This window comes from Dipodomys ordii, unplaced genomic scaffold, assembly GCF_000151885.1.
Source record: "Dipodomys ordii isolate 6190 unplaced genomic scaffold, Dord_2.0 Scaffold2, whole genome shotgun sequence".
NCBI classification, from domain to species: domain Eukaryota; kingdom Metazoa; phylum Chordata; class Mammalia; order Rodentia; family Heteromyidae; genus Dipodomys; species Dipodomys ordii.
In genome coordinates this window covers 35390759-35410632 of record NW_012267218.1, presented here as the reverse complement: position 1 = coordinate 35410632, position 19874 = coordinate 35390759, and the positions used below count along the sequence as shown (strand labels likewise).

Here is a 19874-nt window from a genome sequence, read left to right as displayed (position 1 = left end):
GTGATTTCACCTATAAAATACTCCTTAAAGTGTGCCTCAATACCATACTTTTAGCTACAAGGATAAGTCCTGTCTTACAGAAAGGCAAGATTCAATTTATTGTGGCAATAAATTTCAGGCTCACTTACTATATTTCCATCTAAAAGCTTTGCACAGTTATAAAATTGGGAGTCTTTAGAATCATCCCAGGTTGAGTTTCTTTCTGAATATTTTCCCACAATGAACTGTACAACGCATTAAGCCTACCCACTAGCTGGAGTTATCACTGTGTGCCCTTAATCTGATGGCTCAGGGAACATTTGCATTGTCTGTTCTCCATTTAAGATAATATTTGAAACATAAGCATTCGGAAGAGTAACATTCACAGTTATCCTCCTTCAGTGAAGTACAATGGGTCTGGTTTACAAAGAATAGGTTTGTTAAAAGAAAACCAGAATTCAGCACTAAAACATCTCAGAAAAGAAAAACAAAACAGAAATTAAAAAATCCATTTTTTCCATCCCCAAAGATGAACTATTTCAACATTCCCCTTCCCCCCATTTGAACCTAAGTGCTGCAAAAGAATGACATGAGAAGAGAGACAATTTCTACAAAAGATCAGGTAGAGAGTTGTTTGGATATGTCAACCTTGGTTTCTTACAGAGATTTTGCTGGTGAAAATGGGTGTGTGAGCTGAACCTTCTGATTGACACACCAAATAGCATGATCATATTTACAATGTTTTGTGTGTGTGTGTGTGTATGACAACTGGAGATTTGCTTTCAATGTTAGATTTTAAAAAGAATAATAATCTCTAACATTTGTAGGATAATGATTAAAAATCTTGCATCCATTAGAAAACAAAATCTCTGTGAAGGTTCAGAGTTTTGTTACACACCTTTTGCTTACCTTTAAATAAACATTTCAGTGTATTAAGATGACGAGAGTCCTTGAAGGGCACGGTGCTTGCTTTAAGGTTAATTTTTATTTTAAAGATCAAAGCATGAAAAATGAGGATTTAAGAATACACCCATATACATAATTTACTAAAACTTTAGACAAGCATGCTATCTTCTGAGTTGAGAGCTACAGGGATGAACAAAAGCATGGCCGCGCGATACTATTATCTCTGCAGCAGCAGCAGCGGCAGCCAGCAGGCTTTCTGACTAGCCTTGTGGCGACTGTCTCTCTAGCCAATAACACCACATTAATTTTTTTTTTTATTAGTGACACCTTCTGGTTATTCTGACAGCTCAGCCCACGAAGCTGTTTCCCGCGTTCTTCTTGGTCACGGGGTCTCCGTTAAGTGGAGAAAAGGAAAAGAAGAAGAAAAAAGATTAAATGAACCGAGCACGAGGATTCTTTTCACAGCTGACAAAGTCTCCTCTTGGGGGAATGGGGGTTACCAGGACCGCATTTAAGCCAGACACCAGTGAGTCCTGCGGGTGCCATGAATTAGCTGCTTTGCAGAGGCAAGGCAGAGAAAAGCTTAATCGATCCTTTCCAGCTGGGACCAAGAGAGTAGGATTGGGCAGAAATGCCTAGACAGTGCGCTAGAGCCCGGGACCCCCCCGAAGACCTAGGAGCCCGCTCTCCTGGCGGGGGATAAAGGTCAAGTCGGAGGGCACGACCGCAGGGCGCCCCTCCCTCTGGCTGGTGCTGTCCGCAGCCCAGCTTCGGAACCACCACCGCTGGCCCTGCAAGACAAGAGGGCGGGTCCCATCGGGGGCGGGACCGGAGGGCGGGGACAGAGAGGAAGAGGGTGATGTCGGGAAGCGTAGTTCACATGAGTTCAGGTAGCAAGGCTATGTGAGCCTTCTCCGGTGGGATTGGGCATACAACTCCCAGAAGTCTGTGGGCCGGGCCGGGGAGTCCATGCGCAGTGGGCGCCGCATTGTATCCTATCAGGCGAGGAGAGGGTGATGTCACCTGCGAGTTGGTAACCTACGAGCGGCTGCGAAGGAAACTGTTTAACCGGATCCCATTGTACCCGGAGCCCAGAGCCGCCTTTCCAGCATGCAGGGGCTGCTCAGGTAAGGGGGACTCGCCGTTCTCGCCCGCCACGCTCATTCATTAGGTGGCACCGCGCGGTGGCGCGGGGGTGGGCGTGCTCCTTCCCGGGCCCGGCTCCGGATTCGCGGCGCGCCCTCCCTCTGCCTTCCCCGGAGCTCCGGGGCCAGTAGGTAAATACGAAACTCGTCCTTCAGGTTGGGTCTGGATGGGAACGGCACCCAGACAGCTCCCAGCTGCCAAACCAGGGTTTGGAAAATGGCTGCAGCGCGGCGGCCAACGAGGGGATCCCCGAGGAAGGCGCCTCGGAGAACCCGGGTCCCTCCCTCCTTTCTTCCCGAGGCGCGGGGACCGCGGGGGGCGCCGGCCCGGGACCCCTCGCCGCCCGGCTCGCGGCGGCCGTCTCCCCCGGTCGGAGGCTCCCGGGGATCGTAACCTCGGCGAGGGGCTGTGAGCTCTGCCACTTGCGGTCGGGAGCTCCTCCTGGACCGGTGGTGCCGAGAGGCAGGACCCGGAGGCAGCGACGGGGAAGGAGGGACGCGGTGTCCCCGGTGGAGCGGAGCCCCGCCATCCCTGACACCCTCGCTGCACGCCCCACTCGGAAGGGAGGGAGTGGCAGTAATTCAGGCAGAGCCTGAGCGTAAGGTTTCTCGAGGGAAGGGGGAACCTCGGGCCTGGCGGAGGGAGCGAGGTAGACGGGCGGGCAGCGGCCGGGGGAGGCTGCGCTCCTGCCCGCGTCCTTCTCCGGACGCATCGCCGTCGTTCCTGTAAGCCGGGACTCGCTCGCCAAAGGGGCTGGGCGAAGCACCCGCCCGGTTGGTTGCCCCTAAAGAGGGGGGTGGGGTGGGGTGGGCATGTCGGATAATCTAATGATAAGGTTCGCTGTGGGGCCAGGAGGGCTGGATAATCGGGTTGACCCAGCTGGTGCCAAAAGCCTGCTACTGTGCGCGATCGGCTAGCCCTCTGCCTGGAGACGTGCGCGAGGCCGGGCTGACCACTCTCTTTTTAAGTCCCCAAGATTTTTATTTCTTTTCTTTTTTTTTTTCCTAGGACCTTCCTTCGTTCGTTTACTCACTCATTCACCCACCCCTGTTAAGGTCTCAAGTTGCTCACAGCTTGGGTTTGGGGGGGGGTGTTCTGTTCCGCACACCCACCCTCCTTCCTCTCCTCCCCCCTCCCCCCACCCCGACCCCCTCCCCGCGAAGTGGTTTAGCGCGCTTAGGAGTGGATTCCGGGGCTCCGTTTCCCCTCCCCCACGGCAACCTCAGAGAGACCACGGAGAGCAAATGCCACCCGTGACCGTTTTGCTCTCATTGAACTGGTAGTGCCTGGAGATTGAGCACGACCCAGTGAATGGAAAGCCGAGTTTGCCTGCAAGACAAATCCGGTTGCCATGGCGACTGCTGCCTCCGGAATCTTAACTGTTCTCACTGCTGTTTCGATTCGTCGTGGCTCTGCGGGCAGCTGGGAGGGCGTGGCCGGTAGGTGTGGTCAAACGTTCGCCCTCGGCCCAGCTGCTCTCCCCACCTCACCCCTGTCCCAGCCCCAGCCCCCTGCTCCCCATTCTCTTGTAAATAGCTTGGACCCTGTTCTTGGATCATTCTCACTCTCACTTTGCCAATACCTCATCTCTCCACCTCCCTTTCCAAAGCGGAGCTTTTTTTTTTTTTTTTCCTGAGGCAAACTCCCGAAAGTTACAATTCAAAACAGCTTCTTTTCCGCTTTCAGGCTCTGTCCATCCTCCTCCCCAACCCCTCCCCCCCCCCGTAACCTAGTAGTGTTGTAGTCTGCTTTCTGCTTTCTTAAAATGACACTCGCAGTAGACTGCATAAAGTGAGCTCCCTGGACACCAGCAAAGAGTCCCAATTTGCCCTATGTGCTTTTACTTGGAAGTGGTGGCAGAAGGGGGAGAATCTATACCTGAATTTTTGGAAGTTACTGCTATCCCTTGTGGGTTTCATAACATCTGAACGATCTACTCCTTATAAGTAAAACACACATGACCAGGACTAGGAGGAGCCTTGGTCCTACTCTGGCTCTGTAATTACTAGCTATACTGCTCCGAGGTTAACCTGTTCTACCTTTGGGACCTCTGGCTCGTTGGTAGCATGGGGAGGGGGGCATAGAGAGCTAAAGTTGATGGTAGGTATAAAATGTTGTGCCTCATTGTCTTCCTATTCTCCCCAAAGTAATCGGGGGATGAAGGCTTAAACAGAGAGTTCTGAGCTTTCTGACATTGTAACATTGTGCTATTATTTCTGAGGGTCCCTTGTATCACAATATAGCTTGGTTCTTGTCAAAGTGGGCCAGACAGTCGTATTACTATTGACGCTACTGGCTCAGACTTTATATTGCTACTACTGTTATGCCACTCTCTGACTTCTAAATATATTTTAGTCTTCAAATTTTGGGGGGTTTGGGGACTTGGAGAGTCTTGATGAATTTGTAGCTTGATTACATTAGGTGTAATTACAAAGAGTTTCTTTCCTTGCATTTTATTTCACATAGGGAGTGTGTGCATGTGTCTGTCTGTGTATTGCATATACATTCATGTGCATATACTTTCAAATGCTTGGGAAATGCTGTGTACCAGGTGACTGACCTCATCATCGTAAGTAGGTGACTGTGTCCCTATGAGGAAGTAAGGCCAGAAATTGTCTCTTACTTTTTAATTTTTGTCCTAGAACTGATAATCAAGGGAAAAATGTTCACTTGTATTCCCTACTAGATTATAAACTCTTTGAGGGCAGAGTCTTTATTTTGTGTTTTCTGTTTTGCAGCATTTAGAGTAGTGTTTGTCCATTTGGAGGGACTTTAATTATTTAATAGGTGCTAAGTATAGAACTGAACGAATGCCCAAGGTCTATATTCTTTTCTCTGATAGTTATTTTTTTAATATTCTCCCCCCTTACAGGTTTTCTGCCAAGTGTTTTCACTCTTGTCATAAGCCAATACTCAAAGGTCTTGCAGGTGCTTGAAATAAGTTAATAGTTATTTACTTTTGGAATACACCCACCCACATACACTTATTATTACTATTATTATTATTTTATTTGGTTTTAACTTATTACACGAAGGTGTATGACAGGAGACTGGGATAATACTAAGGCTTTTACCAGGCCGCCATTGGCATCAGAATAGTCCTCTCAAGTGAGGCAGTTATTCTATCAACAGGATCAGTTGTTCCAGTCTAGCTGATAGGAGGGAGGAACATTTGTCTAATATTCGTAACATCTTGTTACCACCAGCAGTTTCTGTGAGGTTTCAAAAGTGTAAATTAGTGGGAAGTGTCACAGTGAAGGGGCGTGGTAGATCACATCCTTTGGTGGAATTTGAATCCTGGCTTTCTTTGAATAGTTCTGGTGTTAAGAATGAGTGTCTGTGTGTGGTTTTATTTGAGCTACTTTTGTTTAAAAGGCTGCTTTTAGTTTGTACTGTGGTTCTTAGAACAAATACCATGTTTACAAACAAGATGGTGAAGACTGAAAGTGTTTCATCTGTGTATTTTGGTTATAGATTTGGCTTGAGAATCTTGAGTTCTTGTGTGAAAACTCTTAAAAGTTACAGCTGTTGGATAAAGGAAATAAGCTTTTCTAACAAAGTTTGGTACTACTGAGGGCAGTAAGTATTTGGCTCAGGAAAGATCAGTGGAGCTTGTCACTGCTGTGGGGCTGTCCCTGGTTTTGAGGTGTGCTCTGTTGTTTTCCAGTGTTAAGTCTAAAGTGCAGTTAACACGGACTGGTGCTTGTAGCTCATGCCTGTAATCCTAGCTACTTGAGAGGCTGAATGTTGAAGGTTTGATGTGTTTGAAGGTTTGAAGTGAAGCCATCTGGGACAGGAATGTCCATGAGACACTTTTCTCAAGTTATGCAGCAAAAATGCAGGAAGAGGAGCTGTTGCTCAAGTGGCAGAGCACTCATTAGTCCCGAGTGAAAAATCTAAATGATAATGTGCAAGCCCAGGTTCATGTGTGTGTGCATGTGCACCCATACATACAGACACAACAAAACAATTATGAAGTAAAGCAACTGTACCAACTTTGGTTAGCAAACTTGTCTTCTTTATCGGAGATTTCAGAAAAAATGAAAATAATTTTTCCTCTTTTAATGAACAATGTAAACTTGTCACTTACTCTGGTATTAACAATTTCTTACTTGGTAATGGAAGAAACCTTCTAGGTTAAAATCTATATCAAATACATCTGTTTTTAGTGGTTTCTCTGACAGCTCAGAAGTTTAGAGGCTGATTGCACAGGTACTATTTAAGAACATGTTGTGGTGTGTGGATGGGAGTAAGTCTGATTGGCAGAGCATGCTGAAGCAGGCTATTATGAAGTTATGTTTACTTAGCAAGTGCACAGTCTTTCATGGAGGTTGTATTACTTACCATGGCCCAGGCTGCTGATAGAAACAGAAATTGAAGGATGGATGTGTTTTATCATGCACCCTCTCTTGGAGTGACCACCTCATTAGTATGCCATTGTACCTGAGGGACCACCTTATTAGTACCCCACTGAAATGGAAAGTGAAGATAAGAAGCAAGTTGATTTTGGTGACCTATTCCAGCAGATTCTTCCTGTAAGAATTTTTTGGGTGTCTTTTCCACTATTCCAGGAGAAAAGATCAGAGCTGATTTCAGAGTTTGAATTTAGTGTTTAGAAATGACTTGAGGACAGGAACGTAGCAGCATGTGTCCAGAAACCTCCCAGCCCTCCCAACCCAGTTAATCTGGGGTAAGTAAATTCACCCTCCGCTCTGGTGAAGCTTAGTTTCCTCACTGATAGTTAAGCTGGCTTTTGCCTCTCTCTGACTTCCTATTGCAGTGGCTCCTCTCATCTGGAATCTGCACTACAGCACTCCTGACTCTAAATTCTTGTGCTTTCAGATCCAGCTAAGATGCTGGAGTGTCCAGAAAGACTTTCCTGCTTGATCCCTCAGTTTTCACCCAACTTCCTCCTTAGAGCTCTTCCCCAACCACAGGACAGTGCTTATCTCATTGGCCTGCGTCATTGATTCCTTATACAAATGTGGGGGCCACATATTATCACCATTTTACAGAAATGGATGAATAGGAGAGTCTGAGATCACTCAGTCTGCAAGTACCAGAGGAGATCAGGGATCCAGGTAGTCTGGGTCTGTCCACACCACTCTTTTGCCTGGCCTTCAGTTCTCCTGTGTGTTACTTTTTTCCTATCCATTTTGTCTTGGGGGACCCATTCCTTCCTTTGCATCTCTCAATTCTAAGGCAGTGCTAGTTCATTATGTGTTGGGTTGATTGAAAGTAAAATTGCCTCTTTTTTTGGGGGGGGGAGGAGGTCTGGTCGAGGGCCTGAACTCTGGACCTGGGTGCTGTCCCTCAGCTCTTCAGCTCAAGGCTAGCACTCTACCACGTGAGCCCCAGCACCACTTCCGGCTTTTTTTTTCTGCTTATGTGGTGCTGAGGAATCGAACCCAGGGCCTCATGCATGCAAGGCAAGCGCTCTACCACTGAGCCACCTTCCCAGCTCCATAAAATTGCCTCTTAATGAGTTCTTAAGAATCTGCTTTTCTGGAAGAAAAATATTATATGTGATTAGAAATGTTGTTTTTGAGTGATGAAACTTTTGAACTCTCTTCTTTTTGCGGTGTGAAAGATATTATCCAATCTATTTGAAAAAGGACATGCCCTTATATTTCATCTCTAAGTCCGTCCTGCTATGGACTGTATTTGTTGAGACCCTTTTTTTTAGGTCGACTCCTTGTGTACAGAAGCCTGTATACTTGTTAAGGACCTACAATATCTCTTTTCCTTCCTTTTCACGTAAATTATAAAAGTTCTTTAGGAAAGAAATTAATAAAAATTAAGCAATAAGAATGTAATCTGATACTGGATGTCTTTAGATATTAAAATGACCTTTTCTACCTTTCTGCCTCAAAAGAGAAACTTTCCTTATTACAATGCAGCACATTTGGTGTCAGATAAGCAATTATAATTCTTGTTAACCCATGGCTACCATTGTGAATTAAAGGTGGAAAACTAGGGAAGCAAGGTCAATTTCCAGTGTTGTTGGTGTGATTTCCTGACTTAGAATAAATCCTTTCCTTTTGGCAAAAACATTGAATATTGTGCCACTTTGACAATGTTTGGTGAAGACTGTTGGATAAAACAGACACTGGCTAAATTAGGGATATAATAAGAAATCTGTGCCTTAATGGCATATTGTTAGGAAGGGAAAATGTAAATAAAAAGCTTGTTAGTCATTAGGCTACTCAGACCTAATATTCATTCTATAGTCGTTGATTTCAGAAGTTCCTCCCCACCCCCCCTCATTCATGTTATACTTCCTAAGTATGTCATTCACCTTTAGCAATAACCTGAACTCATTCTGTTCTATAAATTGCACTAGGATTGGAGTTTAAAGTTAAGTGTATTTCTGCCAGGAACACAATTAGGGTCACCTATTAAACTGGTCTTTGTTCTTTTCATTTCTGAAGAAAATACCCGCAGTGCAGCTGGCAAACATTGCCCAGCTTTGATAGACTTTTTGAATTTAGACTCATAAAACTAGGTAGCCTAGATTCTAGCTTTGGGCATTGTTAGGGTAATACAGATGGCCATCTCTTTTTTTTTTTTTTTTTTGAGACAGGCTCTTATATTCTGGCTGATTTGTTAGGATTGGCTTATTAGTAACTTACAAACCAGGTGAAGCACCCAGGATAGCTTCACTTTGTTTTGGAGTCACAAATTACATTTTTAAGCTTAGAATTATGTGTATGTAATGTATATGTATGTATGTAACAATCAGTTACCAAGCTCATCATATTTTTGGCTTTCAAAAAAGGACTAGATAGTACATTGTGGATATGTCGGTTCTGCATAACAATTACAGGTTGGGGAATAAGAGTGACATAAGTGAACCACTAAGTGTCTTAGTTTCTCCAGACCCTATAAACTAGAGGCAAGGCTTTGCTAGTGGATGGCCAAGGAATTACATGCCTCTGATAACTGTCCTATTTCAAAGACTGGGTCAGAACTAGGGACAGCGTTCTAAAACTTTTCCAATGCCCATAGTCTTCATCTTTCTTCTTTCTTGGAGGAATAGCTGAATATTTTGGCTTTACTTTCCCATAAAGCTCAGATTTTTCATCTGAGGGGAATGGTGATCAGTGTTATTTACCAAATGAGATAGCTTGTTCATTTGTATCTTGGCTTAAATGTATTTCTTTTTCATTGAGATTGGTCAAAGCAAAGCAGCGAAATGTCTCGACGTGGGTTAAGTTACAACCTGATGTTCTGTAACAGAAAAGTTAGATTAGGTCTCCTTCCAAGTCCTCAGAATTTATTACAAAGCTTATTGTAAGGAACTAAAGGAAAGGAAGTAAGTAACTTAAACCATTTGAAGGATCTTCTTGAATTCTCTACTCTTAAAGGCTGGTGAAACTGTAGATACAGAAAATGTTGTATACTTCTATTCCAGGCAATCATTTAGTTACTTTATAAAACCATTTATGTTTTTTGCATTTTAAAGTTGCAAAAATGTCATTATAGTTAATCCAATATTACTATGCCTTTACTGTATTTAATTTGGATGATGGTGATAAAAGAAACAACAAAACATTTCTATTTTTCTCCAGTCCCATTTGTGTGGCAATCAAGTTTGCATTAGATTCTTGACCAGTAGTAATTTGAACTAAGTGTCAAAAGGGTAAAGAACAGATAAATGCTTGACACTTAAGCCAGTGACTGAGACTGACAACAGTGTTTTCAGAGGTTTAAATGAACAAGCTTGCTTTTAATTTTGTATTTTTGCAATCAGGAATAGTGCCTCAGTTGCACTAGAAAAACTCTTAGGACCCATTTAGGCCTTGAGCATCTATGAGTGAGTACAACTTCTAACTCCATAAGTTCTAGGAACTGTGGTAAGAAACTGCTTTGCCTATGATAGTTTCTCCTTAAAGGGTTGCTTAAAAATGAAAGAAAACCACATATAAATTTTCATTTGACTCAATTTCTTCTCATGTTGTGATTGAAATGACCTTTTATCCATTCCTAAGCCCATTATACTTCCTGGGCTGCAGTTTGCTAGTTATGATCTCAGGGCCTTCCTGGGGGCAGATCACCCTGACTGTCTTTAGTTGCCACATTAACCAGGTTCTGGATTCAAGGTGCCACCACCACTGACCTTGGAAAGAAGGACTTCTCCCCTTAACATTTTGACATAGAACAGGGTAAGTAACTGACTGCTAGCAGAGAGGTTGTACCTCATGTATTATTTCTCCCTGGCTCAGGATATTTTTTGTATGCAAGAAGTTGAAGTATGTGGAAGGGAAGACAGAGGTAGTTATTGGGTTTCATTTATCTTATCATTTGTTTCCCTCTGGATTGCCTTTGTTTATACTGTCTCTTCAGGCCAAAAATTCCTCCTACAGAAAGCATGCATACACACAGGAATACTCAAATCGGGATTTCCTCCTTCTTACGTTTCCATTTGCTGATTTGGCTTTCTTGTCTATAGCCTGATCTGATATGAGGGCTAGGGTACTTAACCTTCCTTCCATGCTAATGTTGGATGGGAAGGAGATTTCTTTTTCTTTGTCAGTTGGAGATTGAATGCCAGACTCATATCTGCTAAGTAGATATTCTGCCACTTATGATTGGGAAAGAGTTTAACCATGTAAGTTTGGTATCTTCAATGGAATCTTGTTACCTGTGGGGCCGGTATAGAGGGAAAAACAAACCAAACAAGGCAGTTAATTTTAGGTTTAGATTTGGGTAATTGTGGTGATTCCTTTTAACTTCCTGGGTTCTTTTTTGCTTACCTCCAAAGCAAAGTAAGTATACATATTATAAGACATCTTCTGAGTAAAAGCAAAAAATTTAAGAGAGTAGCATCACGTTCAAATAGTGAAATAACCTACACACATGACTTTGTGTAGTGTTGATCCATTGGTTTTATCTAAATGGAGATCAGTGGAGGAAACTGTTTTTCCCATTCAGATTTTCCAGACTTGGCTCCTGCTACAATGGACCCTAAACCCTGGTCTTAGCTGGAGCTAGTCAGTGTCTTCTGGTGGTTATTCCATTCTGTTTAAACTTGGTAAACTTTTTAGCATTTCATCACTAGTAGTGATCACCACATGCTGCATGTAGCCCAGACATGTTTTGTTTGGCCGGAATACTGTTATTTTTATTTTAAATAGAACGGTTTTAGTGAGCATTTATACTGATTTGTCACAGATCTCACCACACCCTGTGCCACATGCACAGCCACTTAGTTTGTGTGATAGGGCTTTATTTTTTTGGTCTTTGAAGGCATTGAGTGCATAATTCTTATTTTAAACCAAAATAAATAGAATGAAAATCTCTGCAAAGGTTTACCTAGCAGGGCACTGGCAACCTGACCCATTCTTGTTCTAATCCTGGGTTTCTCAACCTCAGCACGATCGAAATTTGGGAGCAGATAATTCTGTTGTGTGGGGCTATGTTGTGAACTGTAGGATGGTTAGCAGCCTCCGGGGTTTCACTCCCCTTGTAGCAACCCCCAAACTCCACCAGACTTTGCCAAATGTTCCCTGGGGGCCGTGTTGCCCTGGTTGAGAGCCAGGTGACAGATTTTAGATGGCCTGAGAACTTTAAACATTAAACCAGGCTTGCATATCTAGGGGTAAATTGGATTTCATTTGGGAAACTGAACTACCCTGCTGTTTTTATTTATTTGGGCAGTTGGTTAGAGCAAAGTAAAGGTCAGTGGATTAGGCCCTTTGGGGTCACTTCTTCATTCTTCCATGACTGCAGCCTGGGAGGCCAGCCACATTTTAAGGACATGTCCTTGGTCACAACAGGGGACCATGTGAGACACTGATGCTGCGTTGGGGTAAGCCCACCAGAGTTAGTGGGTAAACAGCTTTGAAGCCCCTGGTCTGGGTTGGTAGGTCAGTAATGTTATCTCTGGGCAAGGAGGCTGAGGCTTCAGGGAAAGGAAAGACCAACTCTGTCATTATTGCCAAAGGCCCAAATGCTTAAAGAAAAAAAAAAGCAATATGCTTTCAAAATGACAGCTTATCTCAGATCTGCACTGCGGGAAGAGCTCTGAAAAGGATTAACAGCGTGATGTTCCATTTTAATTTTTTTCCTTTTCCAAACAAAAATGTCTTTTAAACTTGAGTTTTGGCAATGATCAAACTTACTTATTCATCAGTATACCTAGTGAACACGTTTTAAGGTTTTAATTAACCTATCCAAGTTCTTTATTTCTCTGACACAACTGGTGCAAAGACAGTGCTTTGGGAATCAGCTGCAGTTAAAATATAACCCAAAATTTCTTAGAAATGGGGCCTTGAGGGGTTCTACTACCTTTCTCTGGCTGCTCTATCTGCTCTTTTGGTTTCCTATACTGGATGGATATCAGGATTTTCTACGCTACATTTAAGAAAGAAGTGCCTAGGGATGTTGATTTGGTATGCTGGGGCCTCATGAAAATTCTCACCCCTCCTCCAATGTGATTCTGACATTTCAGAAGTCTGAAATTATAGGAAAACTAAAAGATCTTGGATAGAGTTGTAAATGTTCACTTTTGTTTTCTTTCCCCCATTTTGTGTGAATATTTGTTTATTTTTGAATTTTGAACTTGTGAAAGGATCTTTTAGATATGAGATAGTGTATACCAATCCACTGGACCCAGTATTTCCAATCAGCTTGAAGTTTTACGATGTTTTGACTGGTTTAACTGGAAAACCTCTAGGTTGCTCTTTCCAGAAGATGCCTCCCTAGGAGGAATTCAAGTACATTTTAATCTGTAATTTCAAAGAGAAAGCTAGAGAATTACCTAATCCCAAATTCTCAATGCTGCGATCTTCCTTGGGATAAAAAGCAAGGGGAAGAGTCTCTTAGTCTTTTTGCAGAAAAGGATGTAGGTCATTGCACAGCTAACTCTCACTCTGAGCTTCCTGTCAGATTTGCCTTGGGTTTGTAAAGGTAGAATGGGTTTGTTTGCTGTTTGCTTCCAGGGTCTGTGCCACGTGCCACTAGCGCCACATATTTCCACAGAGAACCTTGATTTTGGCACAGTGAAAACCCAAAGAGGAGAATAGAATAAAATGCCTTATTTGGGCAGTACTGGACATTGATCTTCGTGCTTGCTAGGCAGGGCAGGTGCCACATCCCTAGCCCTTTTGCCACTTCTTTCCCTTTCCTTCCTTCCTTTCCCTTCCTCTCCCCTTCATCCCCCCCTCTTCTTTTTTCTCCCTTCTCCTTTTCTCTGTGGTGGTACTAGAGATTGAACTCAGGGCCTTGTATTTGCTAGCCTGGTGTTCTACCACTCGAGCCATGCACCCAGTCATAGTTTGTTTTTGAGATAGTGTCATGCTTTTGCCTGAGCCAACTTCAGACCGCAGTTCTCCTGCCTCTGCCTCCTTAGTATCATGGTGGGGGCCGCCATGCTTGGCCCAAGATAGCTAGAACATCAAGCTCAAATTTTTAGCAAGCATAGCAGAAGCAATGAAGTGACTGTTTTTTTAGGAAAAATACACAGAGTAATTTGTGGAATATACTATAGTGCATGGAAGCAACACACTAAATGTCATTCATTTGTCCATTTGCCATGTAAAAACATTTTTTATTTTTTTGGGTGCAGACATTTCAGAATACTGTTTTATCTGCTTAGAGAACATAAAACATCATTTCCCTCTTTTTCCTTGGGAGTACAGATGTCTTATTCTACTTAGTCAAGCTCAGATCATCTTTCTTTGGCATCTGAAATAAGCAAATTATTTGTGTAATAGAAAGGCGTCTCCTCAATGAAAGGCTTTCCACTTCTACTGCAAGTGGTTTCATGTTTTGCTTTTTTGGAGCATCTCCATTTTTACAAAGGAGTTTTTACAGTTTCTACAGTTGCAGAAGACAATATTAATCCCCTAATCAGTTTTTTTCTTCAGTATTATGGTTATGGTTAAATTGTCTACCCTTAGTTCTTTTTTTTTCCTTCTTTTGTTCTTTAACTGCTACTTTTCAGTCTTGGATGGCCAAGGTTTTAGGAACAAGTTTCAAGAAATTTGTTAATCTGCCATGCTACTGAAGGAAAAGAAAATGACAGTTAAAAAAGACAAAATAAGTGGAAAATAGTGAGCACTCGTATAATCTTAGTTAATCAGGAAGTAGACACAGGAGGATCAAAAGTTTGAGGTTGGCCTAGGCAACGAGAGTGGCAAGACCCTGTCTCAGAAACAAAGGAAAAGGAAAAAAAAGATTAAGGGCTACAATGATAAATCAAGTTATATAGAAAGTACTTGTTGAGAATGTTCAAATCCCTGGTTCAGTTGTTAGTACCCAGAGAAAAAAGATGGAATAGGAAGATTCTTGGGAGGGGAGGGGCTGATGAAAATGTTCTGGTTATAGGAGTAATACTTTATAAGTTACATACTGTTTATATGAATACATTTATATAATATAATCTTAAAGTTATTTTTAGAAAGGCTAAAAATAATCAGACTAAGTAGAACTTCAGAAAGAGATTCTTTTATGCCTGAGAGATTATTTTCTCATTAGTTATTTTACATACAGCTTTATTTTCCCCTAAGTAGATACAGAAAATGGACAAAAAATAGTTGTCATTTAAAAAATATTACCTGAAATATAGAGAATTGGTTATAAAGAAATTTTGTGGCCAGGTGCTCATGACTCACACCTGTAATCTTAGCTACCCAGGAGGCTGAGATCTGAGGATTGTAATTTGAAGCCAGCCATGCTAGGAAAGTTTGTGAGACTATGATCTCCAGTTAACCACCAGAAAGCTGGGAGTAGAGCTGTGTCACAAATGGTAGTGTGCCAGTTTTGAGTGAACAAGCTAGGGGACAGTGCCCAGGCCTTGAGTGCAAGAGCCAGTACTGGCATGAAAAAGGAAATTTGTGTTGTGAGACCTGGCCATATTTTTCTTATATCTTCTAATCATGAGCTAGGATACTAGAGTCTAAAAGCCGTTTTCTTTATACTTAATATTATGATACACTGCAATATTGGTGATGCAGTTGGCTTAGTCACTATTTGCTCTAAACTTGTTCCATTTGATTATTTTCCAGGGTTTTTGTGCTACAGAAACCTTTACTCTATAAAAAGCATTCAAGTATGAACTCTTTCCTGTAAAGCTGTGTGTGTTGGATAAGAAATACTTCATTCTCAACATTATGTAGCTAAAAGTTTCTCACATTTGGATTCAGGATCCTTTGCAAAACACTGCTTTAAAAGTTACATTGCTGAGTGTGTAAGTACTTATTTGTTGCCAGTGGGACTAGATACCTATGTGCAAAAAAAAATAGGTCTCAATATATGTAGTGTTATTTAAAGATGTTATCTAAGCATATTTGGTTTTATTGCTGCATGGTAACTTACCACAAACTCAGTCCATCAGAAGTCTGGATATTCTGGGTGAATTCTCTGCTCAGTCTCTTACCAGCTAAAATACAAAATCTAAGCACAAAGCTGCTGTTCTCATGTGGGGACTCAGGAACTGCTACAACTCACTGGTTGTTGGCAATTTACTTCCTTGAGATAAAGAGCCAAAGACCTTTCTAGGTAGGCTAAGGACTGCTTTTAGCTTTTAGAGGCCACCCACATTCCATGCCACACTCACGCTTCATTTTGACTGTTTTCTCCAGCACACAAAATAATAAATAAATGCATACATACAGATTTAGATTTGCCCAGATCTTTAAACTATGTGTTTTTGTTGAATAGATTTTCCGTCCTTGAAAATTTTTTTTCTTTTTCTTTTGTGTCCGTTCTAGGTTTGAACTTGGCACACTTCGCTTTTTCATTCAAAGCTAGTGCTCTACCAGTTCTAGCTTTTTGCAAGTTAATTGGTGATAAGAGTCTCACAGTGTTTCTTGCTGGAGCTGACTTGGAACTATGATCTTCAGATCTCAGGATCATAGCATTACAGGCATGAGCTACTGGCTCCTGGCTGAAAAAACTGTAAAGCGGACATGTACTCCAGTTTTTTTTTTTTTTTTGCATGTTTTCTGCCATTTATTCTCTTTAAATTCTGAGTACGAAATCTGAGACAATGCTTGTAGAGACAAATATAGAATGTACTCCAGTTTTGAGTTTTGGAAAATAATCAGACTTCTTCTTTTTTTGGTCAGTGCTGTCCCTCAGCTCTTCAGCTCAAGGCTAGTGCTCTACCACAGCGCCACTTCCAGCTTTTTCTGCTTATGTGGTGCTGAGGAATCGAACCCAAGGCCTCATGCACGCAAGGCAAGTGCTCTACCACTGAGCCACCTTCCCAGCCCCAGTAATCAGACTTCTAAAATAGAATGGGACTTTACTAGTTATTTTGCATTTTTAGGCTTTCCAAAGATACGTTCTTTGTCCTCAAAGGACATGATAGATATTCTAAATTCTCAGCATAAGAGTATTCTATTTTTAAAAGCACTTGTGTAGTTTTCAGAGAATAACTTAATTGTTGGAAGAAGAGAGTAGTTAAATTTCATCTTTGGAAGAAAAGCTAACTCTGGCTTGCAATAAGGGAGGCATAATAACTTAGAGTGGAGGATGGAAACTTCTTCTGTGTAGGACCAGCTAGTAAATATTTTAGGCTTTCTGGCTATGCTGTCCTCGGCAACTGTTTAACTCTGCCCTGGCAGGGCAGAAGTGCCCTAGACCATCTGTATACAGATGGGTATGACAGTTGGTAACCACAGGGTGCTAGATTTGGCTCATAAGCAGCTTGCTGAAAGAACTCTGTCTTAGAACACAATGCACTTTAGAAAAGTTACATAATTATGCTTCCTATATAAACAGTGTTGTGCAGATAATTAGGAATATTTAAAAGCTGGGTTTCTAATGAAACATTGTAGACTTTAGAAAATGTTTATATTATCATAAAGTATATAAAAATGTAATCAGTAGCTTGGCCTGATGGCTCAGGCCTATAATCTTAGCTACTCAGGAGGCTGAGATCTGAGGATCACAGTTTGAAGCCAGCCTGGGCAGAAAAGTTCCCATGAGACTCTTATCTTCAATTAACCACTCAAAAATGGGAAATGGTGCTATGGCTCAAGTGGTTGACCACTAGCCATGAGCACAAAGAGGCTCAGGGACAGTGCCTAGGCCCTGAGTTCAAGCCCCACAACCTACAAAAAAAATGTAATCAGTAACTCAAAAACATCTTTTAGATGAATCTAATTTGGCAGTGCCTGAGTGTCTGAGTTTGCAGAGCACCCTCAAGAGTGTGGGTGCCTGTATGCAAGGCCTAACTTGAGAGATACGAGGAGAGAGACTTGGTTTTGTGTGTGTGTGTGCATGTGTTCTGGGCCTTAAACTGAGAGCCTGAACTCAGGGTCTTGGCATGGTCCCTTAACTTTTTTCACTTAAGACTGGTGTTCTACCACTTGAGCCCCAGCTCTACTTCCTTTTTTTTGCCCAGGTGGGTTTGGAACCATAATCCTTAGATCTCAGCCTCCTAAGTAGCTAGGAATATAGGCATGAATCACTGGCAATCCACAAGAGACTTGATTTTTAACTGTGTTCTACACTGTATAAAGATGGAGAACATAGCCGGGCACCGGTGGTTCATGCCTATAATCCTAGATACTCAGGAGGCTGAGATCTCAGGGTCGTGGTTCAAAGCCAGCTCGGGCAAGAAACTCCGTGAGACTCTTACCTCCAATAAACCACTAGAAAACCAGAAGAGGCACTGTGGCTTAATTGGTAGAGCGCTTGCCTTGAGCTGAAGAGCCCAGGGATAGCACCCATGCCCAAAGTTCAAGCCCCATGACCGACAAAAAAAAAAAAAAAAAGAGAACCTGAAGAGATTTCCCTACCCCCAGACTCTTTCAATATAATGTGATTTTATAATTATATATAGACATATATAAACATATATATTTATATATTTGGATAATGCACTTCATTTTTGCAGTGCAAATACTTTATCCATAAAACAAGATACCAACACTTATTTCACTCTTACTCCAATAAATAGCTGAAATAAATAGGAGAGAAGATTAGTATACAAGTTGCTAACTACATCATTAGATCAAACTGCTTAGAGGAGGGATAATGATTTTTTTTTTTAAAGAAAAACCAATGAGAACAATCCTAATTTAACTATGGTTTGATTTAGTTTTTTTGGACCTTTTCCTAGGCTAGTGATGCATAGTTTGATACTCTGTGTCAGTGCTGACAGAAAGTGAACCCTTGTTCCCTAAACAGCCTCACCATCACAAGAGGAAGCCCAGGACCCTCTGCATTGTTGTGTGTGCTCAGCTATGGTGCTTGGTAGGTGCAGTGTATTAGATGCCTTTCAACTTAGTGTTCTCAATTTATAAAGGGCTCACTGTAAATCCAGGAGTCAGTTAGAACTCAAGTCTCATTTCTTGAAATTTGACAACTCAGTTTGTATTATTTCTAGATGCATTTAGCTGAAAATAATAAATACTGGACAGAATATAGACCTCAGAGTGAAAGTAGAGGATGAGTTGTGTTTATTTTGTTCAATTCATAAGACTCAGCATAGCTTACAAGTTTTTAAACATAATTTGATTAATTATTTAATTAGTCCTCTTTCATTTTTGTCAGTGTTATGGCGTCTATACAGAATCTGTTCTATTTCCACTTAGCTGGCACTTAAGAATTCAACTGAGGAAGTGGAGGCATGGCTCAAGTGGTAAAGCACCAGTCATGAGTGAAAGAGCCTAGTATGATCATGAGGCCCCAAGTTCAAGCTCCAGTAATGGCACAACGGGGAAAATAAAAGAATTCAGCTGGGCACTAGTGGCTTATACCTATAAATCCTAGCTATTTGGGAGGCTGAAAATGGGAGGATTATTAAGGCCAACCTGTGTAAATATTGCAAGATCCTTTTGTAACCAGTACATGTACTTGTGGTTGTACAAGCCTGTCATCCTTGCTTCATGGAAAAGTGGTAAGAAGAGGATTGCTGTTCCAAGTCAAGCCCATGAAGAAAAGTCAGAGACCTCATCTTGAGAGAAGAAACAAGGTGTGATGACATGTGCCTGTCATCAAGGAAGCCAAAAATAGGTGGATTATAGTCCAGGTATGTCCATGGATAGGAAGTGAGACACTTTCAATAATGATCTGCACAACAAGGACTGGAGTGAAAAATGGCCTGCGTAGTATAAGACCCTAGCTTCAAACCTAGTACCACTTCCATCAAAACAGTTTTTTTTAAGGAGTTTAAAAATGAGATTTCCAAAATTACAAAGCACAGGCCAACAATTTTGTTTAATTAAGTGATTAATGAGGGGACAAGTAATATGTTTGGCCAGTTCACAAGAGGATTTGAAGAATAAGACACATCTGTCTATTTGTCTTCTATCATCTATCCCTATCTGAAATGCTGAAATAAATGTGCTGGCTTATAGGAATTGATTACTGTCTTACATGGCAAGAAAGTAAATGTCCTTGTCAGTCAAGGAGACCATTTGGATTGTTACTAGGCAAAATTTTTTTGGTCTGCTGTGGACGGGAGTTACTCTTTTAACTGTGTGTTTTTCTCAAGTCAGTTCTTAACTCTGAAGAGCTGTGAATTAGTTTTAATTCAGCAGGGTCTCAAACTTCTTAGTTTCAATAGTTTTTGACTTTTAAAAGTGGAAGACTTCACTGGGTGCTAGTGGCTCACGCCTGTAATCCTAGCTACTGAGATCTGAGGATCGTGGTTCAAAGCCAGTCCGGGCAGGAAAGTCCGTGAAACTCTTATCTCCAATAAACCATGGGAAAACTGGAAGTGGCGCTGTGACTACAGTGTTAGAGTGCTAGCCAAATGAGATGAAGAGCTGAGGGACAACGCTCAGGCCCAGAGTTAAAGCCCCATGACTGACCAAAAAAAAAAAAAAAAAATCTCATGGACTTTCCTGCTTGCTGGTGGCTCACACCTGTAATCCTAGCTACTC

General features: G+C 42.0%; 1 protein-coding gene across 2 annotated transcripts in view; it reads left to right on the top strand.

The window, feature by feature from the left end:
* Positions 1-1906: 1906 nt before the first annotated feature.
* The window catches only part of Daam1 (dishevelled associated activator of morphogenesis 1), a 167395-nt gene continuing 149427 nt past the window's right edge, over positions 1907-19874 (top strand). Inside the window, exon 1 of one of the 2 annotated variants that reach the window (XM_013016835.1) lies at positions 1907-2012. The gene's annotated coding sequence lies outside the window, so the exon portion shown is untranslated. The remainder of the gene's footprint in view (positions 2013-19874) is intronic. The other variant, XM_013016844.1, reaches the window with a different exon arrangement.